Below are 16,735 nucleotides of genomic sequence, written 5' to 3'. Positions count from 1 at the left end.
TCAGACACCCGGACTTGAGCAACATATCCTTTAAGTCCTGTAATATGTTATTGGAGCTGAGTATCAGACTTTGTTCCACCACAGGCTTCTCCCTGCAACAACCTGCCTGTCTGTTACCATCTCCTTCATCGCCCCATCATCTGCTCTCAACAAAAAGTCTCTCAGATTATCACAGCTGCCAATTTCTCCTGTGTCCAGCATGTGGGATACAACAGCTGACTGTCAACTTTTGTCCAATATATCAGACGATGATATGTGGTTGAAAATGACCAAGACTACTCGATTCTTCTGATGGAGGTCACTACAAATGTAATGCCCAGTCACCAGGCTGGACTGTCAATGAATTCCAGTGACAACAACAACACATTAAACAACCATTAGCTGTGCAAAGTGGGTGAAATCAAAATCCCTTTTTTTAGGTCAATAATTCTAATCTTGATTTATTAGTCCATCCATTAATCCATTTAATTATTTAATTCAGGATTGCAGGGTGTAGGGTGTTTTTGCTAATCTTGATTATTTATCATTATCACCAATTATCTTAAGAAACATATACAGGGTCATCTTGACGAGAAGTGGGTGTTTTTGACTCTTGGTGATCCAGCAGATGCTACCATGATGGGCCAAAGAAGAGGGTCAGGCAACAGCACCTTTTAGGATCTACAAAAAAAAAAAAAAAAACAGGAAACAAGGAGGACTTAAGGCAACAACCAACTAAAAGCAGAGCAAGTGAGATACCCTCAATGATCCACAGAGGAAGGCAGGACATGCAACGATTAATAAAAAATAACAAAAAATAATTTCCCCCAGGGATCAATAAAGTATTCTGATTCTGATTCTGATTAATGATCCTTCTATTGGGTCACTTGGAGAAATCTTGTTGCTGTTTTTATTTCCTGTCTATCGATCTGGTTGACCAAACGCTGGAAAACATGAACTCTGTAGCCAAATGAATGCAAGAGAAATAATTTTGTCTGATTACCTTTTCATAACTGATAAATCATTTAGGGGAATGATGAAAACGGCTGCCACTGTTGAAGGATACAATGAAATTTGCCTCATGGCTAAAACAAAAGCCATCACTAAAACTCAATGGGTGATCGCTGTTGTATAATCTTCTCTGAACATACAAATCAAAGGTAGGGCTGTTCAGTCACTATAATGCCAAACTGTGACCACACAGTTTTTCCCTAATTTGATGATGATGATGATGATCACTGAACATGGAAGACTAAAGTGGTCCCCCAGTGATCATGCTTGTGGTCTTTCATAATGTGCGTGATGCCAACTGGAAGGAGGCTTAAACTTGTAATTTTTAAGGAAAACATTGAAAACAACAGACAACGGCAACCAAAGTGGTGTTAATCAGAATGGTGGTCTAGTCAGTTTCACTCAATTTGATAGGCAGCATCATTCCTCTTCAATTTTGTTTTACAGTCGTACACAGCTGGTCGGTAGGAAGGAAATTCACAGATGGTGGGATACTACAGTTGGTGGAATCTGTGCTCATGTTGCTTAACTTCAAAAAAGTGATACAACCATCAAGCAAAACTAAGAATATAAATAAACAAATGAACATTCCAGTTTGTCTGTTAGGATATCTGGAGGTGTTACAGTTTTGTTTACCATGTATGACACACTTTACAAAGTAAAACAACCAGCTAACATAGCTTAAGCTTCCATTGTCTGTCCTGAATTTGGAATAATGGTAGACATGTTTGGTGTAGAACTCCCTCGTACCTGCCATGAAGCCAGTAGATGGAAATGTGGTGGTTCTGTAAACTTTCAGCCAATGATTCAGCTATGAATTCTGCATCACATCACAGAGGATAACATAGACCATCTGCTCAAAAGCTAAAAATCTGAACTAAAAGTTTATCCAAATGTGCACAGTTAGCTAACTGCAATTTCTGAAAATTCACTTTAGCTTTCTTTAGCTGAACTTTAGAAGGTTATGAGGATGAAATCCAAGCACAGTTAACAATGATCCTTTTTATCCTGATGCCTTAAATAAAAAAGTGTATTTACTCCATGTTCATGTGGGCCCATGTGTAGATCTTCGAGTCTATGTATAAAAGCACTCCACAGGTGTACATGTGTGCTCGACAAAAGCGCAGCCAGACGCTGTTTGAAAGGCGGCACACACGTTCAGTGAATGAGAGAAAACCCCGGGCACTCTGACATCCACTCACAATAGGCAGGTAATATCTTGAGCACAGGAGAATTGAATTCATTCCACACTGTAGAGAGGAGAGCGGAGTTGTAATCCACAGTGATAACAGAGAGGTAATTTAAAAGACACACAAAAGTGATTGGGAATCACTGTCCTCATACATATGTAATGCCTTGCGATGGTGGGTGATACGACGTTACCTGCAAATGTACAAGAGGGGAGCTGCTTGCTTACCGCTCTGGCATTAAACAGAGTGTCGCAGTGTGAGAGAGAAAAGAGGGAGAAATTAATGTTAATCAGACAGCGATTACCCACTGTCTGATTCTTTTATTTGCATTGCAAGATCCTTGTCTGAACTTCAATCAGTTCAACTACAAAGAGGAAAATTACCATCTAATGATTCAACCTTATTACCACTGCGGCCCTTCTAAGGCTGTCACGGTAGTGAAAAGCTGGCTCCATTTTGAATCTAGCTCCTGGTTGCCTGTGTGCTCAGATTTGTGAACCTATGGAGTCAATAAATCTCCTTCCATCCAAGAAACCTGCATCTTGTATCACTCCTGCAGGTCTATAGTCTGCATGATTTGTTGCCTGATAGCTTGGACCTGCAGTCAAGACAACTGTGTGAAAAGAAAGCTCATTCTGTAGCGATACTAACCTTAGAGATTCGGAGATTTTACCCAACAATGTCTAGTAATATTTTTATGTAAATGACTCCATGAGTTTTTGAATAATCCTGCAAACAGACAGATAAACTGGCCCAATCACAAAACCTCTGTGGCGAAGGTAATGGCAAATATCAACAGGATACATTTCATTACCCCGAATACTGCCTTAATTTCCATGACAACGGACACCAGTGCTCACAATGTTGGTAATCTGACTCTGCATGTGTGGCTAAAGTTTTTAAATAAATCTGTTTTGCTTCATTAATATGCACACGCAGAAATTCAGTAAGGTCACAGTTATGTTTGGCTCATTCAGGACACGATAAAGAAGGTGAATCTACTGAGCAATGATTTTCATTTTCAGCATTTGTTAATAATAGAACCGATGAATACATGCTTACCTAAAATGGGCTTAAACTAGGGATAGCTGCAATACATGAAACTAGCCAATGATCAGGGACATTATAAGGTAAGAGTTCACTGAGGGGGGTCGAGGTCCAAATAAAGCCATCACAAGCCTCTGACACCAAACAAGAAAAGAGATCTACTTTTACGTTTATTATAATCTATTTTCTGAACAATGTGAAAAGTTGAATATGTGAAAAGTGTCCATGATTGTGAGAGCATCTAAGTATTCAGCATTTCTTTAATGATAGCAGCACTCGAGCTGTGTGGACTGGATGAAGCCATCTCAGCAACAATGTTTCTAAATGCTTTTTGTCTTGTCAGGAGTTTTTTCTCTCTTTGCTCACCTTTCAAAAATGTTCAGTTTAGTTAAGATCAAGTGACTGTGAAGGACAGTCCATAACAGTCCACCTTTCTGCTGCCACCCAACATCTGTAAGTGTATATCAGAAGATAGGCCTTAGTCTTACTGGTATGTGTTATGGTATTGTCCACATTATCTGGCAGATGCAATAACTTTCACTGACTGTGGAGATGGCCCTGCACTCACTCTGGTAGCATAAAACTGTTTCCAGACATGGACATTGCTGCCTTCTCCCTGAGCCTGGTACTGCCAGAGGTTTCTTCCTGTAAAAATGGAGTTTTTCTTTCCCACTCTTGCCAAGTGTTTATACGAGGTCATCTGATTGTTGGGATTTTCTCTGAATTATTGTAGGAGTTTTCCTTCAAAAATAAAACCCTATGATGTAAAGCGCCTTGAGGCGACCGCTGTTGTGATTAGGTGCTATATAAATAAAACTGAATTGAATTGAAAGTTGCAAAGCGAGCGAGGAGAGAAAGTCGCTCCTTTCTAATGGCCCGTCCGTCAGGTGTCCAATGCTGAGATGTTCATCTAATATGTTTATCGCAAACACATCTGAATGATGATGTGTTTTAATGATGTGATGATGTTTTATTGGTGAGTAGTAGTTTCTGGATTTGAATTTAATATAAAACACAATCGAACCGCAGCCTATATCCCATACTTCTAGCCAAACATCAGAACTTTCTATAGTAACACAGGTGTTACTAATAACTTTAACAATGGTCCCTTTCTGTTCCACTGAGTCATGATGGAGAAGCAGCAAATGTGAAACTGAAGCAGCCAAATGGAATTCAGCCATCATCATTTTTATTATTTACAGTTTATCACAATTTGAGCCTATGAAACTCAAAGTGTGTTTAATTTTTCTTGAAAGTTGAGACAGATGGCGCTTCACCAATAATCGCATAGCAATGTGTGCAATGGTGACTATTTCCAATAATAAATGAACCTGAGGGATCAGTAACGCAGCATCCCATTGTACTGTATCATATTCCAGATTACAGAGATTTAACCAGGTAGTCTGAGACAAATTAAGTTTTTAAAGCAGGCTCTTTAACCCCTTTGGTTCATACAATTGCACCTGGAGCCTGACAGCCCCGCTGCACTGCTCCTCCACTTCACTCTAATCCTTTGTGACACAACCTCGTATCCCATCCATTTAGACTTCGCCGGCAAACATATTGAGACCTAACTCTGACCATGTGTGCGTCGCTGTGACAGCTACAGGATTCCAGATGCTGTCCTCCTTTCTCCTCTTGTCAGCCCCCATAGGTTTTAAGGGGAATTGAGGCCCCTGGAGACATTCCCACCAGCCACCACATGCTATGCCCAGCAGATGGGACAGCATTGGTGGAAAATAAGAGGAAGAAGAGGGAGAGAGGGTGTAGCTGATGGGATAGCCATGTGTGGAATATGTGACCATCCATGAACTCCAAAGGCCTCAAAATCCTTGTGAAATGGGAAACTAACTAATAAGAGACTTCACATGTGTGACTGTGTGTGTTATCGTATTACACGTGCACATTTTGTTACCCATTCGTGATTTAAGTGCTCGTGAGTCTCCAGGTTTCTGTTATAGCATACAGTAGTCCAGACTCATTACAGACCATCAGGTTCTGCACAAATAGTTTGATGGTCATCTGGAAAGGAGAGAATAAGACGCATATATGAGAAAATGATAAATGGGATTAGGTGGGTTAGATTCATTAGTCAAGGGAAATTTTGAATATTCTTTTAAAGCCAGTGTTTCAAACCACCCCATTGGTTTGTGACCTTTATTTCTTTGTTGTTTTTTTTTTGAGTAAACTGAAAAATCTATAGAAATAAAAGTATAGCTTTTTTTGGTATGTTTTTCAAGTGGTCTTTTTCTGCAGGTAAACAAGCCCAAACAGTTCGACTGCAGTCTTCGTGGTAAAATAATTTGAGGATGGTTTCCCCAAAAAATGATTCTGATTTTTGGCTTGAGATCCAAAATCAGCCTTTATGTCACACAAATAAATGATCAATAAATGTGAGTGTTTGTGTCATCCACTCATGTTGTGGATCGTAGTCAGACTCCAACATGTGCAAATAAATTTAAGCAGTTGCTATTCCCAATCAAATAATATTATTTTTCTCTGTAGGTTTACAGTTATCCCCACAAGCTTGTGGGGATAGGTTAATTGGATAATCCAAATTGCCACTAGGTGTGAATGTGCAAGTGAATGTGAGTGTGAATGGTTGTCTGTCCCTGTGTGTTGGCCCTGCGACAGACTGGCGACCTGTCCAGGGTGTACCCCGCCTTTCGCCCTATGACAGCTGGGATAGGCTACAGCGCCCCCCGCGACCCTGAAAAGGAGAAGCGGAAGCGAATGGATGGATGGATGGTTTACAGTTATCTTATCACAGATCATTTATCCCAGAAGAAAATTAGAAATAGATCTTGAGGTCTTTTCACTGCCTCTATCTACTGATGCTGTACTGAAAGCTTGATATATGTTCCAAGGTCTTATTTCTTGATGAATACTAAAGCGTTTCTAAGTCCCCTTAACCCTTTACTATTGTCTGTATCAGTTTTAGATTTTCTAATTCGTTTTTATTATAATTTTCTCTTTTTGTTTTTAATTTATTTTAATTTTAGTTCGTTTCCAGAGTGGATTTTCTTGTTTCAGTTTAGTTTTTATTGTTTAAAAATGTTTCATGTTAGCTTAGTTTTTATTTGTTTCGCTGCCAGTTTTAGTATTTTTAGTTGTTATTGTATGGAAGGCATAAGCCAGAGGCAAGATTTTGAAAAAATCAATACAGGGACTGGACATAAATAAAATATGCACATTTCTTTGAAAAGATTTGACTCACAGTCTTGAAGACACCCAGAATCTCAATAAACACATCCATCTATGCTCCATCAGGCAAGTTGTAAAAAACCTTTAACAAACTAACAAATGTTAAAATTAAGGATATTTCCTGTGTTTTTAATTTTATTTTTCAAGTTCACAGAAATGTTTCAAGTAGTTTTATTATAGTTAACTAAAAGGATTTTTTTCACATGTAGTTTTCATTTTTAGTTTAGTTTTATTTAGAGATAAGATAGAACTTTATTAATCCCTCGGGTGGGTTCCTCTGGGAAATTCGATTTCCAAAAAGCACAGCACCGACAGAAGTTACAGTTACAGAATATTATATATATATATATATATATATATATATATATATATATATATATATACACACACACACACACACACACACACACACACATATATAATACAGAGACAAATATAAGGCATATAAGGCCCTTCTGTCACTGACACCACATGACTCCTCGCTCAACTGATGAGATCTGGTCACCGTGAATCGTCACTCAATTCACCCTGGCATAAACACACGAACCAACCTAATTGAGCATCACCACCTCTGAGCCTTTCCAATTATACATCCACTTCAGAGATGGAATAAATAAATGTGTGTGTGTGTGTGTGTGTGTGTGTGTGTGTGTGTGTGTGTGTGTGTGTGTGTGTGTGTGTGTGTGTGTGTGAGAGAGAGGGAGAGAGAGAGAGAGAGAGAACAGAGTGCTGTGCCCTTGCAGAAGTTTTCTTCTTTTTTTCACGGCTTTTATATTGATGCTGTGTGTGAACTTTAGGGCAAAAGGTCAAAAAAGTAAAATTTTATTTTTTTTCCAAAGGTTTTATGACTTTAAAAATGTGCAGCAGGAAGCTGTTACTGACTTCTCTGAGTACTTCGCTGGAGCATATCTGCAGCTCTTCAAAGAGAACTGGAGACCTCACTATAAGAAAGTTGCTTCTACCACATGAATGTCCGGCATGGCCTCATGGAGCATGTGAGGAGGAGGCGTAATTAAATGTAAGTTGATCACTTTTTTAGGATTTTCAATATCACTGGACCCAACAGATCAAACCCTTACAAATTAGTTAAGATCAGCCTTTATGGGAACTTGCATAACTTCTACTGATGGGTCACTGGGTACCCATTGGGGTTAAGTGTATGGGTAGGATTTGGGTTTGGCTATAGAATTTTTGCCTGTTTGAAAAGCCAAATGGAAGAGCTTTTAATAGAAAAATTGTAACTCCAAAATATATGAAACTTAATTTAAAATGCTTAAGAAAATGCAACTATTTTTAGTAAAACAAAAAACACCCATAACCCTTACTGGATTGCTGGTGACTCACTGGCGAGTGTTAAGAGATTAAAATATCAAAAAGTCAAATGTATTACTATCATAACTGTGTTATTCATATTACATGAAATAACACAAATAAATAAAGGTCATAGAAAAATTATATGAACTACTTCCTGACTTTTTGCTATTAGCTTCAGGTGGAGTTCTTAGGCTGCCTTCTCTCCCTGGGTCCGCCTCTGGGTGGAGCTTCTCCATGTTCCCTCCTTCCTACACCTGCTTCACATTTGGCAATCAAGTGCTGGGTATGTCTTTGCCAGGTTATTATCCTCATTATGGTGAACATTAGGCCACCTTCATTACCTGTTGTTTGTAATCACATATCTTCCAGTCACCTGGTCTCAGCTCTTGTAGCACTCTTGTCTCCTTGGAAATACACCCGTCAGCTCCCTGTGGAAACCTCCAGCCAAGCTCACCCAGCTCATTCCCTGTTCTCCCCCTCCATGACTCAGTTCACATATAATACAAGTAAGACTGTGTATCCTTACTATTAAGCTGCAGAACCTCCCAACCTGTAGTTCTTCCCAGTTCACTTGTTGTCAGTAAACATCTTAAACTTGCCGAAGGCTGCTCACTGGATCTGCAATTAGCCACACAGCCAAGGAAGCCAGAGACACTGATCATGTTGTCACTCTGGATAATAATAAAGCTGTAATGTCATGTAACTCTGTCCAAAAGGAAGATTGATTTCGTTATACCGCTATTCTGCATGTGCTAAGTGACCAAAATTTCAATCCATTTTTTAACAGTCTTGGATAGGAGTGTCAAAATAAACTAAATAACTATCTGAAAGCATAACCAAAATGACTCCTGTGTGGCAACATGTGCTTCTCGGATATCAACCTGTTAATACTGGGCATCCATCGTTGAAAAATATAACATGTGAAATACAACACGAAATATAAAGATTCAAATAAACCCTGTTTAGTTATTCAGACAAAATGTTTTAGCAAATTTGTAAAACTTATCGTTATGCTTTGCATTTCCAGTGCCAATGAAACTGTAAAGCCTCTGTTACCGATGTGCTCAGTAGAGGTTATGCTTAACCTCATCCCTTTAAAGAAAAAAAAAAAAGGACAAGGGAGAAAACTTTTTAAAACCAAAATGTTTTCTATCAAATCTAGTTTAAAGTTTTCTTCTACAAAATGGCCTCTCAGCCCATTCATATTGCATTTTGTTCCAAAGGATGGAAAGATGCATGAGAACAATATTCAAAGATGCGGTATTTTAAAATTGCAGTATTTTAAAAAAATGCAGCAAATCAAAGCCACACTACATGATAAACAGGCAGATGTCACTGATCTTGTCCTAAACTGGTGCTCCTTTGAGGCATTTGTTGATGGTGCCAAGAAAAGGCAAGACTGTGCAACATCTAATCTGTAAATCTGATGGAAGGAGATCTGTCACAGAGGAAGCTTTTAACGACGGGTTTGGACATCTCAGAGCACGATCACAAGAAACACGATCCCCCTCAGAGTGACTGAGTTCACCGTACCTTGGGAACAGTACAGCTAGCAAAGCTGGATGCTGTGCGTGGGACTGATTTACCACATCAGAGTGGCTCCAAAGACTAAAGCATCCTGACAAGGAAGAGTGGCTGAACTCATGCAGACAAACATGCTAATGGACATGTACATGGTTAAAGAGAGACAGAAAAACAGATACGCATGCTTTGACCCTGACAAATATTCAGTATTTCTGCAGCAGAAAGTTGTTTGAGCATCTCTTGCTTCAGCTTGAAGCCTCTTTTCACTCTGTGTTTTTACACCACTCTACATTTAATCTAGTTCTTATTCATCTCTGGGTCTCTTCCACAGCATGTCTTTTGTCTTGTCTCCTCCTCTTACCTCTAACTGGTCGCAACACATGGCTGCTCCTCCCTCAGCCGAGTTCCATATGAGCATAAAACACAGTGGTTTTTGTAATCTTGTCAAAATGGATGGAATTATGAAGGACCTCAACAGATTGAAGCATACAGTAAGCATACATCCTATATATGCGGCTTTTAATTCTATATTTAGACTTTTTCTCTTATTGTCAGAGCAAAAGACATCCAAAGAGCTTTGACTGTCCTTCAAGTAGCCCAGAGATCTATTCCTGAAGACTACTTTAAGAAAGGACAAGCAAACTGGCTGAGAGAGTTCATACTGCGTTGAATAAAGGCGGTTATATCAAGCTGGTTAGAATTGGAGAAACACTTTTTTTTATATACAAAAACAGTGTATTTTTTATATACTATATTTTTTATGTACTGTATTTCCATATATCTTTGTATATCTCTTAACAAATCACTTGACTTATTTTGCATTTTCCTAGGGAAGTACAAAGAAATGGGAGATGGTTCAAGACTTTTGCACAGTACTGTAAGGCACTCAGGCCCCCATATCATTTGTTTTCCAACTTTACCTCCAGTTCTTAAAGAGAAAATTGCCGTGGAGTCTGAAATCAGCTCTGAAGCCACAAAACTAATGAGTTTTAGCTATATGAAATTGCAAGCTAGCTCTAGGAAGAGAAGAAAAGAGAAATTTTATTCTCAAAATACAAAAACACATGACATATGTGCCTGGATATACTGTACTGTATATTTAGTGGTATGTGAAGGCAATCCCCAACACTGTGCACTGTTCACAAACCAGGAAAGTAAGGCAGGGTCATTTAGGGGTGATTAACAAATCGAAGCTGCATTATACTCTGCACGGGGTGTAAGCATGAGTCATTCCTGAGGTCAGCGTGAGAGCTTATGTGCGCTTTTTTTATTATATTGTGTGAGAAAATGGAGCCGGCATCAAAGGTAAGCCAGCCTCCGCACAGCCCACTGCATGTTGGTTTGCCAAAAAGTCTCCGTAAGCAGCGATGACCTCTAACCGGGCATCAGACGGAGGCTGAAATTTTCTAACAAAGGTTCAGTAAACATGTCGGGAGAGTCAGATATGACATCCTTTACGTCTAGTTTAGCATTTGCAATAATTGGCCTCTTGATAGTAAACACTGGTTTAAATGGGAAATGTGTGACCAAATGCTCATGCTATGCTAGACTGCATGCCACAACAAATAAATCACGTTCTGCTGGGACAATAATAGGAGAGGAGGTCGCGGGGTTGCTAGCTAAAAGGCGAACGGGGAACAAACCACTGCATGTGATGAACTGCAAAAACAAATGGAGGAAAAGCGTGAAAATGAAGAGGAGAGTGAGAATAATTGCAAGCTGAGACTGAAAGTGCTGTGTCTGTTCATTAAGGCAGATAGATTCTGGTCCTCCTGCATCTGCTGGCTTTATGCTGTCATCGCTTAATGGGGAATACCTCGTCTTCTTCTCCTTTTTGTGTTTCTCTTCTCGGGCATGTCGGCTGTTGGGTTTTTGTGCTTGGATCAGCAGAAATGAAACCATGCAAGAAGGAAAAGAAAGGGAGACGAACATAATGGAAAAAAAGGATGTGTGTATATATATATTAACTGAACAGAGTATGAAAAAAACCAAAAACGAATTGCAATTTAATTATGTCGTAAATTTGACGTTCAAACTTAACTGACATTTTATCTATATAACTGACTTTTCCTCATGCTTTAATGTTTACTCTCGATGCAATTATTCCCTTCGCATTTCACCCTTTTTAAATCTTCTAATTCTGAGTTCAAAGTGGTAATTATGATTTTATAGTTAGAGATTGAATCTTGTATTTATACTTTCTATCTTGTATTGTATAATTTTGTCCTATTTCATGTTCTTATAATTGTCCAACATCATTTTTTGTCTTGTAATTTGAACTTATCGCGTAATTTATCAAATTCAATTTTCATTTTTATCTCATGATTATCTATAAATATCTTTATTTAAACTTTGTCTCTTGTGTTTTCAACCTCAAGCTATTAACTTTGATTTTCTTCTCGTTTTTATTTAGTTTCCTTTCATCATATCTCATAAATTCAACATCACAGTTGTTGTTTTGACTTTTTTTTAATTGATCAATCTGACATTTTACTTGACTAACTTGCATTCTGCATTTATTTTCATCACATGTCTTGTGGTTCCTTGGTACATATACACCAGTTGATGATGAAGATGTTATTTGTTTCCATAAACGCTATCGACGTGGGGCCATTTAGGAAATGCTATCTGTGAAGGGAAGATGCAGTAATGATAATTTGTCTTCTTTCTTTTTAATTTGGTTCTCCGCTGTCATTCTTTTTTCATTTCTGCAATAAAACAAACTATTTTTAAATTCCACTTTTCCTGGTAACACATTAATTGTCATGACAAAAGCTGAAATTCACAAGGTTAAAATGTGTTTCCCTAATGAGGTGTGTGTATGCTCGGGTGTGCGGGCTGCACCCGTGAATGGTAACTTTGACGCTGTCTTTGACAACTGTTGCTCATTAAAATGACAAATGTGTGGCTCAAACAATTGATTATAGCTCCCTTATTGTCTGTGTGTGATGTTGGTGTTGCTGTACAGAATCAGTTTCACGAGAGCTCGGGTCTCTGCACCACAGCTGAAGTAATTGAAGAGGATGAAGAGTCAGTGTGCAGAGGAACATGATGCATTAATAGAAATTGTTCCCTTGCTGATGCTACTCCACACAAACCTAACAGGAACACATAGAAAACATACAATGCACTCAAAGTGAACACTGTGGGTTTCTTTTGAGCATTTTCTCTCTGAGCTGGCGCAATGCTGAGATTGCTCCATTCGTCTTGTTTACTGTACATCAGCCTTATTCGCTCTGCCCACTAAACAGCTCTAAAGTGAGTCAATGTCCCCATAATTCACAGCTAGAGCTGCTTTCAAAGGCCACAGATATCATCTTCTAGTGTCTTCATTTTCCTTCATATGATATATGATGAGAGATGGAAACATGTATATATATATATATATTTTTTTTTTTTTAAATTAAAGGAAGTTGAGTGAGTTAATTAAAAGTATTAAAACATTTCTCTCCTCTTATATACAAATATGCCTTATGCATAGAGAGATGCATCTGGTTTATATGTGAACTGTGAAGATGGATAAACTTTCCTGTCATGGAACTTTGAAACAGTCTTTGGCAAACATACTGCTGTTTGAGCTTTTAATCATTGTAATTGGTTATAGCTGTAATTTTCCTAGGGCATGACCCTTTAAATGGACTCAGCTCCTCTACCTGCATTACCACAGCAGGGTCTAAGTAAATATAAACCTGAGAAGTACTTTCTAAAAGTACAGGAAGTTTTGTTTGGAAGCTCACAGCTGTGGCATTAACTAGTTGAGCACTCAACTGGTTTTCCCCGGCCTTCATTTTATATAAAAACAAAAAAAAAACCACTGCAACTGCAAACAAATTTACTTTTTGATTTAACACAGCAGCATAGCGAGAACTACAGAAGTCAGATGGAAATAAATCTGAGAGAAGAATTCACAATGGTAAGGTCTGCCACAATTTTTTCCATCATTTTTGTTTTTCTATATACAATAATCAGACTGTAAAAGAGACAGGCAGACAAGAAACATGATGTCACACCCCAGATGTTTGTGTATGCTATTTTCAGTGGCTAAATCCAGTTCCAAAGAACATCTGTACTTTACTTGACTAGTTTTTTTCTGAGTACTTTTTACTTTTACTCTACGTTTTTAAACAAATATCTGTACTTTCCACTCTGTACATTTTCAAAACAGGCTCATTACTTTTAGTTTAACACATTTGAGGAACAAAAATAATTTCATTTTGTTTTAAACCATTCCATTGTTGCCCTGGCTTTATGTTTAGGATCGTTGTCCTGCTGGAAGGTGAACCTCCGCCCCAGTCTCAAGTCTTTTGCAGACTCCAAGAGGTTTTCTTCCAAGATTGCCCTGTATTTGGCTCCATCCATCTTCCCATCAACTCTGACCAGCCTCCCTGTCCCTGCTGAAGAGAAGCACCCCCAGAGCATGATGCTGCCACCACCATATCTGACAGTGGGGATGGTGTGTTCAGAGTGATGTGCAGTGTTAGTTTTCCGCCACACATAGCGTTTTGCATTTTGGCCAAAAAGTTCCATTTTGGTCTCATCTCACCAGAGCATCTTCTTCCACATGTTTGCTGTGTCCCCCACATGGCTTGTGGCAAACTGCAAACGGGACTTCTTATGGTTTCCTGTTAACAATGGCTTTCTTCTTGCCACTCTTCCATAAAGGCCAACTTTGTGCAGTGCACGACTAATAGTTGTCCTATGGACAGATTCCTCCACCTGAGCTGTAGATCTCTGCAGCTCGTCTAGAGTCACCATGGGCCTCTTGGCTGCATTTCTGATCAGCGCTCTCCTTGTTCAGCCTGTGAGTTTAGGTGGACGGCCTTGTCTTGGTAGGGTTACAGTTGTGCCATACTCCTTCCATTTCTGGATGATCGCTTGAACAGTGCTCCGTGGGATGTTCAAGGCTTGGGAAATCTTTTTGTAGCCTAAGCCTGCTTTAAATTTCTCAATAACTTTATCCCTGACCTGTCTGCTGTGTTCTTTGGACTTCATGGTGCTGTTGCTCCCAATATTCTCTTAGACAACCTCTGAGGCCGTCACAGAGCAGCTGTATGTACTGACATTAGATTACACACAGGTGCACTCTATTTAGTCATTAGAACTCATCACGCAATGTCTATGGGCACCTGACTGCACTCAGACCAAAGGGGGCTGAATAATTACACACACCCCACTTTTCAGTTATTTATTTGTAAAAACTGTTTGGAATCATGTATGATTTTTGTTCCACTTCTCACGTGTACACCACTTTGTGTTGGTCTTTCACATGGAATTCCAATAAAATTGATTCATTTTTGTGGCTGTAGTGTGACAAAATGTGGAAAAGTTCAAGGGGGCCGAATACTTTTGCAAGCCACCGTATACTGAAGACAAGCAAGCATACAGAGAGTGACTTTTTTAAGTGGCAAGTCATTTCAAATGCAACGCTTCTGTCAGCTTAAAGATCTAGAAAAGAAAGAAAGCTAACTCCACTCAGAGATGGAGAAAGATAAGGACATGAGAGGAAGAAGAAAGGTTAGATTTAAAGAGAAGGACTGCTCAGTGGGATTTGATAAAATGTAAATTAACAGCTTACATGTAAGTCCTCATGTTTTAGAATCAGATATTGGGTCTGTACATGTGACATGCTGCTTTTTCATATTTTGAAACCTGCTGCAAAACAGAGGCAGACTAATGGTGTTATTTAAATGTTGCATGAAAATCCTCGGCAGGTTAGTGCAGGATAAACCGGTTAGATTGCTGCACTGTCATGGATTTAAAGTAAAGAACACTGCATGGCTGGTCAAAGTTGGGTTACATCAAGTGTACCAGAGATTCATATAAATTTTAGCTAATTATACTTAGATCTGTTGACTGAATTAGACCTTCATCCAAATTTATACAGTCTAATATAAAAGACCATAAAGAATAAATAAAGCATAAACAGTGTACTGTTAGTGTAGAGGATGGAAATCAGCCAGGAAACATGAAACATCTGCTGACATCTGGTTGAATTAAGTTGTCTACATCCACAAAGAGCAGCAGGTCAGCTGATCACAGCCTGTACATTAAGAAAATCTACTGGATCTCTCAATATAAATTATTGTGAGTTCTGATTCTTTCCCACACACATTACAACTGATTTTTGGGTTCCCCCCACCTGCTTCTACTTTGTACTTCTACTTAAGTATAAAATGACTGTACTTTTGCCAACCCTGGCTAAATCTGATTCCCGGCAAAGGATTTTATGTCCCTTTGTGTCCAAATTTTTTAAAGCAATAAGAGAAAAAGTGGTCATTGGTATGCTGTAAAAAAGTTGAAAATGGGTCTATACATTAGTATTTTAGTATTTATTTATTTATTGTCATTGTCAAGAACAATGAAATTGCGTTTGGGGCTTCCATACAACCCCAAAAAAAGAAGAAAATAATAAATACCCCTTAAAACCCAAGTGTACATACACTTAAGTTTAGATGTCTACAAACCACTAGCTGTCTGACTAATTTTTGATTGAGAGAAAGTTGTGGTCAGACAGCAACTAAACTACAGGTAAACTTTTTAAATAAAAAAACAACTTTATTTAAAGACAAAGTTGCACTTTCAGTGTTATCTCACTATTTATCAGTGTTGCTCATTTTCTCTTAGATAAAATAGCTACTAAGTACTTTGCAGCAGTTTCTACTTAGTTTGAAAACATGTTTGCTGTTAATAAGCTAAAACATTAAAACTGAACAGGAGAATATTCCTGCTTCCAGGCTTCTTCGGGGCCCCTTTTGCCCACACTAGGCATCCACTTTCCCCTGCACCACACCGCTGGGTGGTCTAAGGGGTAAACAGTTTTTGTGCTTCATTATTTTTTATAAAAGCAAACGAGGCTGAGTTGATGGTTTCATTACAAGTTTGAACGGGGAGTGAAAGAAAGGGCCCCAACAAGCTGAGAGAGAACAAACTGTTTTGTTTTTTTTCTGATGATTTGATGACAGCTGCAACCTCAAGTACAAATAAAAAATCATCAAACACTTGGATGATTTTCCACTGTGGAGATAGGCGCTCTGGAGTTTTTGGTTGTATTTCATTTATTAGTTATTTTCCAATCGAACATCAGTGTCATAACAAACAAAGCACAACAGGATGGCATTGATGTCACTTATTTGTGTGTATAAATAAACAAATAAAATAAAATTTCAAATGTAGCCATTGTTTTCTAATCCATCAACAGCCTAATTTGCTGTTTTCTTTTCCTAGAAACAATTGACTTTCCATGAGTGGAGTTTGTGTGGAAAAAAAGTATAATGACTAGGTCCAAAGTCCAATTTATTGATTGTTTAAGGATCAAGAAGCGCCATATAAACTAAGCTGTACAAAGATATTCAAGGAACACTTGATGGGAAACATCAAGCTACACTGATATGGGCTGGATGATTTGTTAAGAACGAAAGGATGTTTGTATGGTACTCAGTAGTTTGTATGGACCCCACATGCTTGTA

Source organism: Astatotilapia calliptera, chromosome 16 (assembly GCF_900246225.1).
Source record: "Astatotilapia calliptera chromosome 16, fAstCal1.2, whole genome shotgun sequence".
Taxonomy (NCBI): Eukaryota; Metazoa; Chordata; class Actinopteri; order Cichliformes; family Cichlidae; genus Astatotilapia; species Astatotilapia calliptera.
Note: the sequence above shows the minus strand (reverse complement) of the source record.